The sequence below is a fragment of the Apus apus genome, chromosome Z (genome assembly GCF_020740795.1).
Source record: "Apus apus isolate bApuApu2 chromosome Z, bApuApu2.pri.cur, whole genome shotgun sequence".
Classification (NCBI taxonomy): domain Eukaryota; kingdom Metazoa; phylum Chordata; class Aves; order Apodiformes; family Apodidae; genus Apus; species Apus apus.
The window spans coordinates 73,681,321-73,700,955 of NC_067312.1; the positions used below are offsets into that span (position 1 = coordinate 73,681,321).

At 39.7% G+C, this 19,635-nt stretch overlaps 1 long non-coding RNA gene across 1 annotated transcript in view; it reads right to left on the minus strand.

The window, feature by feature from the left end:
* Window positions 1-774: 774 nt before the first annotated feature.
* Window positions 775-19,635, minus strand: part of LOC127395921 (uncharacterized) — a 109,883-nt gene continuing 91,022 nt past the window's right edge. The window contains exon 4 of the long non-coding RNA XR_007891875.1: window positions 775-916. This is a non-coding gene — a long non-coding RNA (uncharacterized LOC127395921). The remainder of the gene's footprint in view (window positions 917-19,635) is intronic.

The following is a 19,635-nucleotide window of genomic DNA, read 5'->3' on the forward strand; positions in this document are numbered from 1 at the left end:
TTGTAATACCAACAGGATTATAGGAAACACATGCTTGTGTCCCTTCACCTCATTGAGCTTTATCCCTTCCTGCAGCCTCCCAGGACATAGCTTAACCACCCTCTCATGGCCCAGGGTGGGAAGACCTTTCCATCCACTTCACTTGAACTGCTGTTTTCTGCATGAAACGGTTCAGGTTCTTTGGGATGGGAAGGGAGCAGCAGCAGATTGAGCAGTGAATGAGGATGAATGAAGGGCTCAGGTGAGGAAGTCTGTGCCAGAGGTCCCCACCTCAGCTGCTGTGACATCTTACTATGAAACACCCAAATGTGACAAAAGAAGGGAAGAAGCAGGGTCCCACAGAGGTGCCTCCATACTTGGTGTAGGAAGACAACTTGCATTGCTCAGGTTCTGCTAGGCACAGCTGAAAGTCAGCTCATCCTGAGACCCAAAACCACCTTGAAGGTGTGGATTGATAGGATGGCTGCATCACAGCACATTAGAGCAAGAGCTCCTACCTGTTGCTTCAGTAAAAGAACACAAATTAAATTGTAGAGAGTGGAAGAAACTGGCTCTTGAAGAGAGAATGTAGATCTTTTTTGTCCTCTGTCCTCTACCACGAGCCTTACTCAACAGTTTGGCTGCTATGACATGGAGAAAAAACAGTGTTTCCATACAGGCTGTTATGGATAGTCCTATCAGGGACATGCTACAGTAGCTCAAATGTATTATAAAATATTTTTTTTTATTTATTAGAAGAAGGAAAGATCAAGTATCGTTTCCACTGACCTTAACCGCTTTATTGGTATTAAATCATACTAAGTTGCTGTTATTTTCTTGTATTTTGCATTTTCTTCTGGATGTTTGTTCTGATTCTCCTTGGCCTCCTGCCAAATGTGCATCAAGTGTCGAGAGTCGGTTCTAAACTCCATTTCTCCTATAAAAAATGAAGAGTGATAATTATATTCAAGAGCACTCTATAGATAAAAAGGAGCTGTAATTTACTTCTGTTGACAGGTATAGAGCAAAAAAAAAAGAGTTTTAAATAGACATGGCACATGAGCTCGTTGAATACACCATGTCTACATATTGCTTTGATGCAGTTTGTGAAAACAACCAGGGAGCGTGTGGGTTACTGAGGGATCCAATCTATGTCCTACAGTGGAGCTTTCTGAACATAGTGCTGCAGAAGACAAATGTGCCCAACAACACAGGACATTGAGACAGCCCAGGGAGTTCAGCACCCTGCAGGCTGTGAGTCTGAGAGATGAGTTTTACACATCTACTTAGCCTAATGTTTATTTTCAGACTAATGGAAATAGCATCTTCGTGTCACAGAAGTATGAAGCCCTGTGTCAGAGGGCTCTGTAAATCTGTATACTTTTGTAAATGAAGAAAAACTTGACTGACCTTAGACCAAGCTCCCACTGTAAGAACAGAAGTGTGTGTGCATGTTTATGTAAGCCAGAATCACCAGTCCCTTCACTGAGCTCTTTTTAGGACCCAACTTGCATCCCCCAGGCAATCTAGTGACTATTCAGAAGTTAATTAGTGAGTTCAATATATTCTGCAAGCTTTATAGGTGTTCATATTTTAGACTTACTATTGTAAAATAGTACAAGTTGGGCTAGTATTCTGAATACCCTCAGGATACACAGAATAAAGCAAATAACCATTTTAGAGTTGGCTTACTGGTGACAGTATTCCTGTTAATTAAACTGATTAGGAATGCATGCAGGGCCAGGTCAGGACTAAATTTTTCTTATGAGTAAAAAGGTTGCACAGTTAAACAACAACAATACTAATTGATTAAAACATTCTAAAAATCCAGTGTAAATGAGGGGAATTTTCTGATTTTAAAATTAATTTTTTTATAAATGATCTGATATTATTTTAGCTTCCTAATTTTAGGCAAATAAATTCAAGCACTTTGTCCCATCTCTTTTAAGTAATACAGTTAATATGTGCAAATTGACTAAAATTTCCTACACCTGAACTAAGTCACTTCCTTATACTTTAGCAATTAATTCTTCTGTAAATACCATTAGCCAAATTAAAACTATATACAGCACTTAGAATATTTTCCTAGAGCTGCTCTACAAAATGTAACTTTAGTATAATAAAACTATCTGTTGAAAAAAGAAAAAAAATCTTACTGAAATTCTGTGTATTCTATGATCAAAAAGAGAACATGAACAATACAAAAATTGTGGAAAAATAATGAAAATTTTTAACAAGAACTGAAAATGTTCATAAATTTTCCATTCAGACATTTGAAAACCAAAAAATAGCTCTTTACCAGCAATGATCTGAACTTAAATACTGATCTTATGAAAGTTTTTGAAAGTCAGAAACTGGCTTTTGGGTTTCTTTCATATGAAAGTTACCTGGACACCAATTTTTTTGATATTTTGTAGGATGCTCTTTGTGTTATACAGTGAAAATTACATTGGCTATGTATGCTTTGGGTTTCTAAGACCGTTGCATTTCAAACTGGAAAAGGGGAGATTTAGGTTAGACGTTAGGAAGGAATTCTTTCTTATCATGTTGGTGAGACTCTGGCCCAGGTTGCCCAGGGAAGCTGTGGCTGCCTCATCCCTGGAAGTGTTCAAGGGCAGGTTGGATGGGACTCTGAGCAACCTGATCTCATCCCTGCCCATGCAGGGGGGTTGGACCTAGATCTTCTAGGTCCCTAACCCAAACCATTCTGTTATTCTATTATTTTATACTTTGGCCAAGCACATCAGAAAATCTAGTGGTGAAAACAACAGCATCAATCAACTCTTTGGGTTTTTTACACAACCTGGAGACCTCCTGTAGGTCCACAGTCTGGATCCCACACATCACCTGAAACACAATGTCCTCTTCATGAGTCAGTCACAATACTCACCTTACATGTTTTTTGGATGCTTATTTGTATCAAATAGAATCTATTAATCTTTCTATGATTTACCTATTGCTAGCAGTCTAGTTTGTGCCCAGAGCTAATAATGGCAATTCAACCATCCTGTGACTTATGTTTCTAGTGAACAATGTCAACAGCAGAGCCATATTCAACCAAACCTTCTTTAGACTGCTTCCAGTTTTGAAATGGGATCACTGATTCCATCTAGTAGATTCAGTAACATTATCCCAGAAAAAGAAAGCTGAAAATCACAGTTTTACGTATTTCCTTGTTGATGTGAGATTTTATACTTGCTCTAGATCTGCAAGTGCATAATTGCAACTAAAAAGACAAGTTTTAAAATTCTTTGATGTTTTCTTGCCATATAAATGCTGTAGATGTGCATACAAACAACAATTAAATTAACATCTGGCCTCCAGTAAATAAAGTTGTTTTGTTCCCTTGCCTTTTGAACACAAAATACCGGCTGAGGTCTTTTAAAACAATTTATCTAATGGGATGTTCTAAAACAAAATAGTATGCACGATTTACATATTTTCTTCTTATTATTTACATTTTACAGTTAATAACAAATGGTCACAGTGAATGTTGTCAATTCGATATATTTGAATAAAGCTTTCCTAAGTCCCTCTAACTTAGTTGATAAGAGTGAGAAATTCCACTATTTGCAAATTATTATTGCTCAGCCACTCTGGTGGTTGGCATCTTGAGGAAAAAAGCAGTAAAAACACTTTGATGAGGAAGGAACTATAGATCATTCAAATTCTTTCTAGAATCATAAAATGGTTTGGGTTGGAAGGGACCTTAGAGATCATCTAGTTCCAATCCCCCTGCATGGGCAGGTTTTTTTGAACTTTGTTCATAACAATAACAAAAAATACAAAATTATCACCCACTTCTTAATCTTTGTCTCTATCTCACTTCAGACAATGGAAAGAAACTTTACAGTATTCTATGTATAGAACATCTAATTATTCCCTATAATCCTGCATGTAGATTGCAATTCCTAAAACTGCTCCACGGTTAACGTGTGCCTATAAGTGGAAATAACAGTGCAAATAAGGGTGTTACTTCACTTATTCTTTAAGGTATTTGACTTTTTAATGCAGTCTCAATATATTTCAATAAAGCGTTGTCTTCGGGGGGGTTTTCTCAGGGGGTCTTGGTTTGTTGTTGTTGTTTTCAAGTGGAGAATAAAACAGTTTATTTGCAATAGGATGTCTGCTGGACATCCAATGCAGATCATGGCAACTGATTTGAGTATTGTAACACACTGAAGAGCAAAGTTGTCCAGCTGGGGCGCAGGCTGGGAGAAGACCTTCCTCAGGTGATGCACAAAGACAGTGATGCTGCAGTTTGAGAAAACTGGTGAAGTAAAGACAGGTGACAGGAGATATGGAAATTAAGGTTGAGGCCAACATGCTTCTCCCTGTGAGTTAGCATCTGATGTGCAAGGCTGTGATGTTCATAGTTACACACTGAAACTGGAATTTGCTCTCCATAGTCCTTTTCTGCGTGCACTGTTTCATGTGAGAAGATTGCTTTGTCATGAATGTCAATATGCCTTTTTTCAGGAATTCGCCTTCAAATTTAATATAAATTCCATACTATGTTATTCTTTCTTAAAATAGGTTTCATTTTCAAAAAGTATTTTTGAGACACCTATTTTAAATTTTAGTTTTCAACTTATTTCATTCCTCCCTTAATTTTCTGCCTGTTTTTTGGTGGGTTTCCTGCCTGCATTTCAGTTTACTACTGCTTACAAAGGTTTACAAACTACCATTTGCTATCATGGTGCAAACACACTAAGGATATCTCATTTCAGAAGGCATAAATATAGCTGACAAAATTAACACTTCTTGCAGGTGAACTTGCTAAACAATTATTTATCTCTAGACAAACGTTGCTGAAAATAACATATACCTGCAGGGTGCCCAAAATAATTCCAGGAGGTTCAACCATGCAGTAAAAGATTTTAAAATATCCCTGATCAGCTGTAGGAAAGAAACTATTCCACAAAATGCTAATGTATTGGAACTGCACGCTCTGTACCAAATAAGTTTTGCATGCTAATTGAAGTGAAAGCAAGACTACAAAATAAGATAACATCATAACCACTCATTTGAAAGTTGCTGACAGTGTAGTTAAAAACCTCTGCCTAGTTCAGATGTCTTCTCATCAACCTAACAGAAATCTTAAAAACACAAGGTCTGTACTCCTCTTTAACCAGAAACCCAAATTCACTGGAACCAAAAACCACATTTTCTAAGATTAGGTGGAAAAACCTGGAAGAGAAGCCTCCAAGCCACCATGACCCTTGGCCAGCCTACTTTTGGCCATTTCTGAATGTTTAAAATTATCTCTGCCTGCAGAACAGTGAAATGCAAAATGGCAGTCGTGCTTGGAGGATTAATCCCCCTTTTAGGCAGACAGAGCAAGCGACCTTACTGAAGTGGCAAGTAAGACAATCATTATTGTCTCTGGCTAGATTACTCACAGGTTGTAATATTCCTTACTTGCCTCTAAGTGGCAACAAGTATAGTATTCTTCCCTGCACTCCCCAAAAAAGACACACTCCTCTCTAGCTGTAAAAATCAAAGAAATCTCTCAGAGTCTCTTCAATCTGTCTAAGTTCTGGTTAATCAGCATAAAGGAGTGAAATAACCCAATGATACCATTCAGTTCCTCTTACAGCAAGCCAGATTGTATAGATCATCAGAGATTAATGACTAGTGAGACTACTTGTCTGTGAAACTTACATTATGGTACAAAATATTTCCAATAACAGAGTGACCAACACTATCCAAAGGGGGTGGATCCCATTCCTATCTTATTGTGTTATGGTGAAGACAGACACCCCTGGTCTGACCAGGTCTTTATTTTTCCTTTCTTTTTAGGAGTTTTCTCTGAAATTTCTGTACAACAGCATTGGGGAAATATCTTTAAGATAACAGATCAGTGATGGTCTACAAGGCCTGACCAGAAAAAGGAGATACTGCAAAGAGGAGTTTTTCCACCCTTGTTTGGATGGAAACTTGGCAATACCAAAGCTGGAATCTTGAAAGCAGGTCTTTAGCAAGTGACTGTATGTTCATTCTGCTTGTACACAGATGACCAATTGTATTGTACTGAGAATGGGATAGAAAATGTGGGGGAAAACCTAGAAATACTTAATTTCTTCTTACTACACTTCAGTTTTATCTTTATTGTTTTACTTTGCTGTTGTTTTGAAAGCCAGTAAAAAGTTATTCCATGGTGTTCAAGGGTTGGTTTCTGTGTAATTTCCAGAGCTGCCACACCCTTATTCTCATTTATTAATGTACAGTGATGCCTGTGCTCAGCTAAGGCTGACAGATCTCTTCAGGACTTCATCTCCAATTTTAGCAAATCAACTGACAGATTCAAGGAATACACAATATTTAAACAAAAAGCTTCTTTTATCCAGTGATCAGAATATAGGTAACATATTAGCCGTGTACCTTATGCATTAGATTAAATACTAATGTGTCTGGAAAATACAATATATTTGGAGGACATCTGATGTATTAAATAAAAATCTTTGTCAAGGCAATGGTAACACAACCAAAAGTAACAATAAGAGAAACAATGGCTTATAAAGAATTGAATTTTCATTTTATGTCTAAATTCCACCACATACACATAATTTGCATCTCAGTCATATAAATCTAACATATCAATGGCACAGCAAACACAAATGCTCTGAGAGAATGCATAGATTTAAAAATATAAATAGGCAATTACATTACTAATCCACTGGATCGTATAGTATTCTTAATCAAAGCATTTGTTGTGAGAATGAAAAACAGTAAAGAACCTGTAACACCTTCAAGAAAAAGATTAAAATTACAGTATGATCCAATTTAATACCCTTTAAAATTGATATTCTTAACAATTCAGGCTTGATGCTGTTAAATCACTTTCCTATATTGCGAACTCCGGGAGTTTTGTCTTTCCTGGTATGTTCACCATTCAGTGCTATTTACAAGCAGTGGAGGAACCTCATGAAAGCATTGAAATAGCATAAATATATTGCCATAAACAACCATCATATGCCCCCATAAACTTTGTGTTTTATCTTTTGAAAAGCTTCTGCTATTTAATGAGATTTAACCTCTTACTTTTAATCTCCTGTTGCAGGAGCAAGAAAAGACCTAGTCCTGCTCCGTCATGTTGCAGGGTTGTCATGGATACATGAGTAGGGTTCATCACTTCCACCAGTAAATAAACAGGAGTCTCAAAGAGTGCTTGGCAGGATTTACTAGCTCTGTAGCATTGTTAGCTGCTCAGGGCTTTAAATAAGCAAATGGTTCACAGTTTTAGACCAATAAGCAGAAATACATGCATACATGATATATCTTCCCTTAGAAAAGTCAAAGGGTAAATGTTATGAGTCATATTTGCTGTACCTGCTTTTTTTTTTTTCTTTTCGGAGCTAAGACTGTGAAGTTTCAAGGGATCATTCTGGCTTCTACCCAACAAAGCATCTGCCTTCAAAGGTATTTTATTTCATTGAGGGTTGGAGAAAGACATTCAAGAATCTGGGCCAAAGCACCTCAGCTTCCAGCACACGTGTGTTCCTGCTGGGCTCAAGAATGTCCAACATCTCCATCAAGGAAGGGCACCAAGAATTTCTAGCAAGCAGTCCTCTTTCCAGGTTATGAAAGTAGGTTTCCAGAAATATTTTGCCATTGGTACTCAACTGCTACAACATTTACTGGAAGCGACCACAGGGCAGGCACGAGCCCAGTGAAACAGATGGATGTGGTGAATGGATGCCTGTGATTTTGGGTGTTTGCTTCAATTCATTGCTCTTTGCTCCTTAAGAGATGACATTACCAATCCCTATGTGCTGCTTTGTGAGCCCTTGTGAGCTCCCTGGGGCAAGAACATCTTTGCTTTGCTCAGATAGCACAAGGCAGCCTGGGCTGTCCAAGGAAATAAATAAGAAATAAAAACAATTGGTGCAGCCCAGGCATCTTTTCTCTCATTAGTAATTCTGGAATGTGACAAAAGTCACATTGCAATTACATCCACGGTGATTACCGGTACAAGTAAAGGCTACACCCAGCTGCTGTGGGTTGTGGAGGGCTGAAAAATACAAATACCTTGAATGGCTAAACTGTGTTTAAGCACTTGAAACCCCATTTAAAATAATAATAATAAAAAAATAATTGTGAAGGCAGCCACAGTGTGCAGAAAAAAAAGCAGCAAATATTGATTTATAAATTTATTTCCAAATTAAACTGAAAATGTGACTTTTTTTTTTTTTTTAAGGGAAAGAAAACAATGGAAGAAAAAGACTACTGTTTTTTCTAAGAGAGAATAAAGCATAAAGATATCCCTTAGAAATTAACCTTTTTAGGTTACTCTTTTACAGGACTAAATACTGGTAATGCTTCCTTCCTTTATGAAATAAGACTGCTGCTGACAAGCAGGCACCACTCCTCCTTCCTCAGACAGCAGGTACAGTCTGCAAAGCTGTGCTTTAAACTGTGACTCCAGTGCTGAGAGAGCTAATTTAAATTTGATGACAAATGGCTCTGCTTTTGAAATGAATGTAGCCTGGCAACTTCAACTGAGAACCCTCCATAGGGCCTCAATTATGTATGCAGCTTCTTTGAGAAATAGTTTCACATGTCTGACCCAAGGCCTGCGATGTTGTTGCCATGAAATAAAACTGTACGTAGAGTATGGTTCATTTCTGTAACCTTCACCTTCCTTTACTCCCCTCAACCCAGGGTGCACACATTAAAAAAAAAACAACACAAAATTGCTTATTCTAAACCAGCTCCTTGCATTTCTTGCATTATCTCATCTGCTACCCTATCAATACAAATTTAATGTGTGTTATCTTTGTTAGAGCATTTAACCTGCATGCTTATGGTAGGCTCTTTTTAAAGGAATTTCCAGACACTTTGCCAGGCTATCCTTATCAAAACAACTATGTGAAGCCAGAAAGGTAGACAAGGGGTTAAACACCCACACCATTTCATTTATTTTTTCTCCCTCCACCCCCTCCAAAATGGCTGCTTTGTCTGTGTGCATACACCAATAGCAAATGTCCTGTTATTGTACAACCAATTTGATGTGTCTAGTATTCATGCTAATAGTGGTACAGTTTCTCACTTTTTCACAGATACATTGTAAGGATTGTTACAGGCAGTGAAACACAAGAATAAACAGCTTTTCTTTCAGATGTGATACATTATTTTCCATTCAAGTAACATGCAACTCATGCTACTGGCCATTATTCTTTATATTCATTGCAAGTTTGCCCTCTGTTCTTCTTTCTTAGAATGGTTAGAAAACATTTAGCAGATATAGCCAGAGCTTATGCAAATAATTTAATTTCCCTTACTTGCTTTGCACTTTCATGATGTAAGGTTAATTTTGGCTCACCTTTCACTAGCAATAAAAGTTTTGCAGTGGAGTCAGACATTGTTGTCCCCTAAGGAGCATTATAAATTTTAAAAGTTTACAATATATGGGAGTAATCCTATTGCAGTGAACAGTCACCAACTAATTCTGGAAGCAATGACATTGCCAACATCCCAATACTAATAAGAATCAAAATCCTAATGTCTTGAAGGCTGCCAAAAACCAGTTTCCACTACAGTTTTATATAATTCACTCTCAAAATTTTTATTTCGGAATTTGATTTTTTTATTTAAATGCAGCTGGTTTTGCAGTAATTGTGAGAGAAAAAATGGAAAAACATAGAAAAAAAGAACAAAATGTGAGCTTGTCCAACACAGATATTTCTTCTTTAAAAAAATACCCAGAATACAGAACAGTCAAGGGCTTTTTCCTCAAGTGTGGCACACAAAAAATTAAATTAAAATAACTTACCATGACAATGTTAATCCAAACTATGAGAAAAAGGATACTCTTTTTAACAGGACACTTCCAGACCTCAGCCAAAAAAACCCATGTTTGCAAAGGCAAATAAATGTGCACAGGAAGAGCTGGTCAGTCCTCCAAATAGTAGATACAACAACCAAGAATACCTACTTGGAAATCACAGAATCTTAGAGGCTGGAATGGGAATGCCAAAATCTACAACGCAGTTTTGCAGCTGCATGCAGTGAGTTTCAATTTTTAGAATAGTTACAGAACAATCAGGAAAATATTCAACTAAGTTCTCCTAAACAGGGCAAAGAACTGTATGATACTTTTGTTCTAAGTATGCTTAAGGAAGTCCAGGGGTTTCTGCATAGCTGTCTAACACTGAGGAAAACTGCAGTAGGGATAACAAGAATGTGGACCACCTCCCACATCCCAGAAATTCTCCAAGGAAGCTGAGGAGTAAAACTGTGATTTACTCCACTGTGATTCAAAGTACACTCCACAGTTTTTGGGGAACTTCTCCCCACAAAGGCCCTGGTGAAGATTTTTATCCTTGCCTCACTCTTGAAGCTACAGGAGAAGGGCACTCAAATTCATAATTATTAGAATTTTAAAATGTTAATCTCTTCAGAGTTGTTTTCAGGACATGTTGAAATTAAGTTTACTTAGAAATGTTTAAGCTGATAGATAGTGGATGTTAATTAGACAAAAGGTGATGAGCAGGTCAAGGAGAAGATGTACACAAGGTTATAATTAATGAACTTTGCATCTCAGTGAAATTTTCATCTAAAGCCTGACCACAGATGTTTTACAAGCAGCCTTTTTTTTTTTTTTTTTTTTTTTTTTTTAATGAAATGCCATAGTCAATTAGTTTTTTCACAAATGACAGAAACTGATGGACTCATATCTCTGAGTAATCCCTTCTGCCCACTCCTCTGAGGGTGCAGAAGGCTCCACCTGCAATGGGTGCATGTGCTGAGACTCCATGGAAACAGCCTATTTGGAGAACAGAGAGAAGCAGGACAAGACACCCAAGTGTAAGTGTAGGCTTCTCCAGGGATTGTGGGGGCAGCACCACACCATAAAATGGCAGAGCACCTCATGGGACACAAATGCATCTGGTCAACTGTTTCCTCACTTATTTAGGGCCTCAGATTAATAGTAAGATTTTTTGTGACCCAAAATCTTATTTCTTTTTTTCCCAAAGGATAATTCACTCTCTTGAGCTGTGTCTCTTAAATTCAAAAAGGATATTCCTGTTGCAACTGTAATGGTGTTTGCAATTATATTGCAATTAAGATTACTATAACTGACCCATAAATTCCTAAAGCTTCAGGCTTCTCTAGGATTAGAGAAGGGGCCGGGCTTCCCGGAGACGGCGAAGCCGGAGCAGAGCGAGGAGACCCGAGTCTGAGCGGGAATCCTGAGAGGAACAGGAAGGCTGACGTGGTGGGGCCGTGGCTGAGAACGGCAGCAAGGTTTAACAGCGGCCATCTCGGCAGCTCCCTCAGAGCACGCGGCAGCGCAGAGCGGAGAGCGGCAGCGGCAGGAGCAGGGAGAGGCGCGAGGGCACGTGGAGAGTGGTGCGAGAGGAGGCAGGGAGCAGAGAACACCGGTAAATTTCTCTAGCATGGTGACAACACGCCCTAAAACCATATTGAAAAAGGACGTGGGAACTCAGACGGAGGTTCTGAGCAGGCACGCAGCTGTGCAGGTCTCTGGCTGCAGCGAGTGCCTGAGCCTGGCACTGGTGCCGGAGGGAGCCAGTGGCACCGCGTGTGTGAGGTGCGAGCAAATCAGTGATCTCCTCAGGCAGGTGGTTAAACTGACAGAGGAGGTTGAAAGACTAAGAACTATCAGAGAATATGAGAGCGAAATAGATTGGTGGAGCCAAACTCTAAGGGAAGGGCAGAAGGAAGAGGTTCTAGAAGAAGTGATGGATCCCCTCCCCTCCTGTCCTCAGACAGAAGGAGAGAACTTTAGGGACATGGAGGAATGGATGGAGGTCCGTCCTCGGAGAGGAAAGAAAAAACCCTCCCAACTCCCTCTGCCCTCTGAGTTGCCCTTGAAGAATAGGTATGAGGCCTTGGAACTTCAAGGACAGGAAAATGAAGTTGGAGTGGTAGATCTGTCTAGTGAAGTGCTTAGGGCTTGTCGCTCAGCTCCACGACTTAGGACTTCTTCAACTAAGAAGGAAAAGAGGGTAATTGTGGTGAGTGACTCCCTTCTGAGGGGAACAGAAGGGCCCATCTGTAGACCTGACCCATCCCACAGGGAGGTCTGCTGCCTCCCTGGGGCTTGCATTAGAGATGTTAAAAGGAAACTCCCTAATCTTGTAAATTTCTCTGATTACTACCCACTGCTGATTCTTCAGGTTGGCAGTGATGAAATAATTACAAGAAATGTAAGGGCAATGAAGAGAGACTTCAGGGCCCTGGGACGGCTAGTTAGGGGGTCTGGAGCGCAAGTCGTGTTTGCCTCCATACCTCCTGCAAGAATAGGTGGGGAGGTAAACAGGAAGAGTTTAATGATCAATGAATGGCTACGAGACTGGTGCCAAAGGCAGGGTTTTGGTTTTTTTGATCATGGGCTGCTCTATGAGACACCTGGCCTGATGGTGGCAGGTGGGATGCACCTGTCCCAGAGGGGGAAAAGGCTTTTGGGCAGGACTTAGCAGGGCTCATTGAGAGAGCTTTAAACTAGATGTGAAGAGGGAAGGGGAGAAAACTGGGTCTGTTAGGGACAAGCCCAAGAGGAACATACCAGGGCCTGTAGGAGGATGGGCTAAGGAGGATTTAGTCCCACCGATGTGCTCTACTTGCTTCCTGAAATGCCTGTACACCAATGCACGCAGCATGGGGAATAAACAGGAAGAGTTAGAGGTCTGTGTGTGGTCTAAGGGTTATGATCTGGTAGCAATAACAGAGACATGGTGGGACAGCTCACACGACTGGAATGTGGCCATGGATGGCTATGTGCTTTTTAGGAAAGATCGGTCGGTGAAGCGAGGTGGTGGAGTTGCTCTTTATGTGAGAGAGCAACTAGAATGTATCGAGTTTTGTGCAGGGGCTGATGAGGGGCAAGTTGAAAGTCTGTGGGTAAGAATTAAAGGGCAGGGTGGTGTGGGTGATACAGTTGTGGGGGTCTACTACAGACCTCCTGATCAAGATGAGGAAGTTGATGAGGCTTTCTACAGGCAGTTGAAAGCAGGCTCACAATTACAGTCCTTGGTCCTCATGGGAGATTTTAACTACCCCGATATCTGCTGGAAGACTTACACAGCCAGCCTTTCACAGTCTGGGAGGTTCCTCCAGTGCATTGATGACAACTTCTTAATGCAAATGGTGGACAAGCCGACTAGAAGAGGAGCGCTCCTGGATCTTGTGCTCACCAACAAGGAGGGCCTTGTTGAAGCAGTGGTGGTCAATGGCAGCCTTGGCTGCAGTGACCATGAGATGGTCGAGTTCAGGATCCTGTGTGGGAGGAACAGGATACACAGCAGGACCAGAACCCTGGACTTCCACAGAGCAAACTTCGGCCTCTTCAATCAATTGTTAAGGAAAGTCCCATGGGACAAGGTGCTAGAAGGTAAAGGGGCTCAAGATAGCTGGACAACATTCAAGGACCAATTCTTGCAAGCACAGGATCAGTGTGTCCCAATGGGTAGAAAATCTAGTAAGAGAGCTAGGAGACCAGCGTGGTTAAAAAAGGAACTGCTGGGCAAACTCAAGTGGAAAAGGAAAACTATAGATTGTGGAAGGAGGGGCTGGTAACTTGGGAGGAATACAGGACTGTTGTCAGAGAATGTAGGGAGGCAACTAGGAAAGCTAAGGCCTCCTTGGAACTTAACCTTGCAAGTCGGGTTAAGGATAATAGAAAGGGCTTTTTCAAATACATTGCTGACAAAACTAACACATCAGTCCAACCTTCTGAGCATCACAGGCCACTGCATTTCATCTGTTTTGTCCTGCACTCAGCTCAAGGACCTCTGCTCTTTGACTGAACTGTTGCTTGTGTTTAGCTGAAGCACATCTTACAAAAGGTGCTGAGTCTCTATCTAGGAGATGGAGATCCTGCAGCCTCCCTCGGTAATTTGTTTAAACGTTCATCAGCTTCTCTGGCAAAAGATTGTCTCACTTCTCGCTTGAATCTGTTTGGCTTCAGTTTCTAGCCACCCATTCTTCCTGTTCCTTTCTTGGATTAAAGAGCCTCCTTTTGGTTTTCCCCATGAAGATGAATACACACTACAACCAAGTCCCCTCTCAATCTGCTTTCAGATAAAGTGAATGGATGGAGTCTTTATGAGTCTGACTGCAAAACATTACCTTCAGTATAAGATCTATTTAAAGGGGCCCTTTCTATTCCCATTCTGCCTTTGCAAACACTGAACTATTTTAAAGATGTTTTTACCATTTCAGAGTGCAAAGACAAACCCTACACGACACTACACCTGCATGGGTAACACCACCCATTTCTTGCCACAGGAAGACTGGAGTTTAGTGTGACACAGGAAGGGACAACTCTCCATGACCATCTTTCCACTGGAACATCTCTACGCTGGGACATCAGCACAGCCCTGTGTCATCTGCCAATCTGTGGAGAGATGTCCTGGCACAGAGTTGGTGGCAGAGAGTTGTCCTAGACCAGTGTGACATTGAGATCTTTGTTGCTAGAGACTAGGGTGCAGTCCTAGATTTTGCAGGCAAAGCTTGCTTTCTACATGCAACTTTCACACATCTGTATCAAAATATCAGAACAGACTTTGCTTATTAAGTGAAGCAGACCAATTTATTTAATTGTCCTCCTCAGTGTTTATTACTTTGTCAGTGATTTTAGAGCTACAACCAGGTCATCAATTACAATGTTGACGTGCACTAGCCCTGCTCCCCTTCCTTGTGTAGCTTTAAAAGAGCTAAATCTTTTGGCAGAAACTAAACCCCCTTGTGTCCCAGATGATCCTCAGCTCTCAGAGAGGCTGGGGTAGTGAGGCTTAGTTCCTGACTGATGCCCAAATCAGAGTTAATAGTCCAGTTGTGCCCAACACCTGTATTGGACTATCATGAGTCCGGGTCCACTACTAACATCACACCACCTGCCTGGTCACACCCCACCTGAACAAGCACGGCCAAACACTAAGGTATGGTTCACATCCAGGGACAACTCTCATGGCCAAGTCAGACAACAGTGTGATTTATTGGAGCAACAGATACACACATTATTTGGATTGCTGGGAATAAATGTCTACCAAGCAGGTGCAAATACCAAGAATATGAGCAATACAGCTTCGCTACTAATGTGTAAAGGAAGAAAGAGAAAAGGCAGAAGAAAAAAAAAGGGAAAAGGGAGTTCTCGGGGGGTTTCTATGTTTCCTGCGGGTGCAGGTGTAACTGAGTGTTGGGATCTTACCCAAAGGCATTACTGCTGGGGGAAAGTGAGGCTCAGCCCATTGGCTGATCCCAGAAGTCAAGAGTAATCCTGGCAAAGGCCTGGTGATGGGATCTCCTCTGACATGGATGGGATCTTCCCTGATATCACCCCCCACTTAAGCCAATTTTATAGGGTCGTTATCTTCCAGGTGGACCTTGAGGGACTCTAGTCATACATACCTTTGTCATGGTATTCTCTCACTTGGTTTTTAAAGGTATAGATTAGAAAAAAATTCAGAGTGCAAGCTCAGTGAGGGCTGGTCAGCCCTTGGAGGCAAGTAGCTTTTGGGAAGGAGATGTGTTTTAGTATTATAATGAGTTTATAAGGAACAAAGTTCACTAAAGAACAGTGTCTTTTGTCAAAAAAATGTCATTTTTCATCAAGGGTATAAAATATTTGACTTGTCTGTTCTAGGGGACCTTCAGATCCTCATGTTTATTAGAAAGTCCAGCCACGATGTCTCCAAACGTGCAGCTTATCAGTTCCATGGTACCTTCAGGTACCGATGTCTACCTGGCCATGGTATCTCTACTGCCCTCCTCCCTCAGTGCCGTTGTCCTTAGAGTCAGCACACCAAGCTCCTCTAATGTTGCCAACAATGAGGGTTGGCTGGGGAATGACTGCAGTACAGACTCTTTGCACATTAACTGCATTCCACTTTAAAGGTTCTGTCAATTTTGTACCTTTCCTCAGAAGATGAATACAGGTTTGATTTCTGAATCACCTTGTCATGGGTTAATGCTGGGCCAGCAGTTGAATGACTAGCATAAGATGTTTATCAGAACCAAGAAGTGACTTTGGTTGTGCATGCCATTCTCTATCTGTAATTACAAACATTGAGGGTTACCAGTCCTAGAAACAGATACTGACTGAGAAACACACCCTTAATTTCAGCAACTGCAGATACTTAGAAGAGACTTAACTGAAAAGAGAAATTGCTAGAAAGAAAATTGTTTCTATCCTGGCTCAGTGATCATTCCACACCATGAAGCTCCCAGCAGAAAATCCCTACTTTCAAATTCCTGTTTTAGAACCACCCACTAGCCAATTCTGAACTCATTTACCATTTCTTTGTTTGGGGTTGGGAAGGGCAGGGAGAACAGCTTTTGTTTTACATTACCTGGTAGCAGTAGTTTTATTCAGAAATCAGGTCTATTTGATAAAGTTCATTTCCCTCAGTAACTTGTAAACTGCCCTTTGGTTCCCTATCAGCTTTCCCAAAACAGCTTTTTTCCTCACTGGCTCAAGTTTCTTGTATAGGACCATGTGCCCTTCCTAAATATTGTCACAGAAACATTCTTCCAATCTTCTTGCATTTCCCTACTATTCTGAGGTTTATTAAAAATTAACATGAGTGAACAAGTGCTCTTCCCAGCCAAGTCTTTTAGGACTCTAAGGTAGAAGTTACTCATACCTACTGGCAGATGTTGTATAACAACAATTAATTGACTGGAAGCACTTATTAACACCATTAAAGATTGTTCTTACATAATAAGGATGTCCTTATTGTTTCCAAATGGAGAATAGAAATAATTTTTGGGTTGCCTGTCTCCTCCTAGTTTAATTGTAACTGTTTGCTAATGGAACTCCAATGTTTGTAGGATCTGTTTTCTTCCCGGTGTATTTAATTTTTTTTTAATATATAGTTCTGTTTCTGAAATTGTCAGATCCTTCTATCAGTTTCTTTATTTATGTAAAGATACAATTAATCTCTTTTTGGAGTCTTCATGTCTTCAGTTACCTGCACAAAAATTCATTTTCATACTTCTGGCAATCCATTTTATTTTTTACCTCTCAGTAACTTTTTTTTTTTTTTTTTTTTTTTCTGTGCTGCTTCTACATTCCTGTCCAACATATCCCTACATTTTCTCTGTCCATAAGATTTCCAGTTTGAAAGCATGATGTATGTGCCATATTACTAGTTGAACCTTTCCTCATTTTGCTCACACTGAATGCAACCAAGTGAAAAATAAGTGATTCTTTGGCAGCAACCAAATTGCAGTGATTAAATCTTTCTTCTGTCCATCACATTGAGATCTGAAGTACAGTTATTTATTATATCATTTATATTTGGAGACAGGCAATAATAATATTTACTTTTTAGCATAAAAGGTTGATATGTTTTTAAGTAATCCACCTTCTGTGGCCAAGAGCAAGGCACCCTCATATTTTTTACAATCTGCTTTTCTATTTTTCACTTTTACTAGTCAAGTTATAAATAGGTTTTTAAACTGTTGATGAAACTTTTGATTCTATTAAGACATAAGAACTAACATGTTTAGAGTAAAAGCAGAACCTAGTGACAAAAATCACAGAATCACACAGAATCACAGAATCACCAAGGCTGGAAAAGACCTTTAAGATCACCAAGTCCAGCCTATGACCTAACATCACCACATCAGCCATATCATGGCACTAAGTGCCATATACAGCCTTTCCTTGAACACAGCCAGGGATGGTGCCTCCACCACTTCTGCCATAGATAATAAATTAACTAAATAAAATAGGACATGCAAGAAAATATTTTGAAAAGCATTAAGTTTAGTTAAAAGATCTAATAGCTATTATATAACACCTTGGAATGTTATAAATTCAATTTTTTTCATTTAATTATGTAAGATGGAATTAATAACTTCAGTTTTTCTTGTTTTCCCCCCTTGTAGTTTCATGTTATCTCTTTAAATACAATTACACCCTTTTAATATTTCTGAGCTTTCAGTTCTCATCTTTCAAATTCCTGCTTCATGCAATTAGCACCTTATCTGCAAATATGCAAGTCAGCAGCCTGAGTCTGAGCTTTATTTGCAAATACAGTAGTTAACATCTACCTCACATCTTGTTTATCCCTTAGCATTCAAGCACCATTTTTGTTTGCCGTAGGAATTGCCTTTCAAAAGTGACAGTTTAATGTACTATATTGAACCTGAGACTGTGAATACAAGGTTGCTACAAGATCAGTTCCATATGTGTCAGCTCCGTGAGATATTTGATCTTCCATAATTTACTAACCTGTAAGTAAACCACACAAAGTGATCTGTGTTACGGTAGCAATACTCTGTCCTCAGCCACAATGGTTTCATTATAAGTAAGGTCCCACTTAAAAGCAAGTAAGTCAAGAGCAAAGTGTACTGAGAATCTGTTAATCGACATTCTTCTCTTAAAAAAAAAAAAATAAAAAAATGCAGGTTCTGGGTGTTAATTACAAAACATGAGAAAATTGCAGCAACTTAACTTGGAGGTAAGAGTTCCCACTCACTGCAAAATACAAGAACGTAAAAAGCCAAGAAAGAGAGACACAGGTGTTGGTGACCTTAGAGATATATTCAGCTGAATATGGGTTTTAGAACTCAAGCACCTCCTGAAAAACCATAAAGTTTTTGGCTGACCTCAGACATGGTGTGAATGCCATGTGTGACAGAAGAAATGGAGTGGGAAATGAGAAATGCTGAACTTCTGGGTATCCCAGTGAGAAAGCATTCTCCTTGAAATTTGACAGCTCTTGCCATCTCCCTCACTGCCCTGCAGCATGTAAAGATGCTACCTGAATGATAGCTAAGCCTCTTGGATTACTTGTATTTGCCTTTCATTTAAAGGGTAAAATCTTTGTCTTACCTTCAAATTAAAATAACAAAGCAAATTTTGTCGTATCCATGAAGGTCTAACATAAAAGGGCCAGGCTCATGATTCTAGCCTTTTCCTTTGCTAAACTCTCCTTGTCAGTATTTCACTACCAGAATGTAAAATCATCCATGTAATGTTTATAAATTACTGGCAAAATCAGTACCTTGTTGTCTTCTAGCAAGAATATAAAAAAGCTCAAGTCACTTCCCTCTGTTTATTCTCAGGAGTATTTACACCATTTGACTTTAGGCATTTAATTTAGATGTTTTAAATCAACCCCAAAAACATTTAGCTCTTTCTGTTGACTACAGAATCAAGATATTCTGGTGGGAGGTGTGTTGATTCACATCTGATCCTACTGGTCCATGCAACCTTTTCTCCAGCATGCGCCAACAGTCAACCTCAAAACCTCTGCCTTTTTTTTTTTTTTCTTACAATACTTGGATTCTTCTTAGTCTTATTATTTTGAGTGTGCATGTGTGTGCTGCTTGGTTTGAGTACATGAGACTGAGTTGTTATTATCAGTTAGTGATTTTATTGTGATTATTGGACTTTGAGGAGGTGAGGTTGGAGGAACCCTTCATGTTTCAGGAATAAAATTAATTGATCTAGCCAGAAATTCTAATTGAGGTTAGGTCTCATAAACCAGAGGAAAAATAGCCTTGTCAGAGCCATGTGTGATTGCTTGTTTGTTTGGTTTTTAGTAAAGTTAAATCCACAGTTGTTATTATAGCGTTGTGGGGCTGGGGCTGTTGACTGTTTACTTGGCTATTGTCTGAGCATTGAAGCAACCTACAGGAACAACCAAACTCTTACTGTGTCATCTGCTTTCAGAT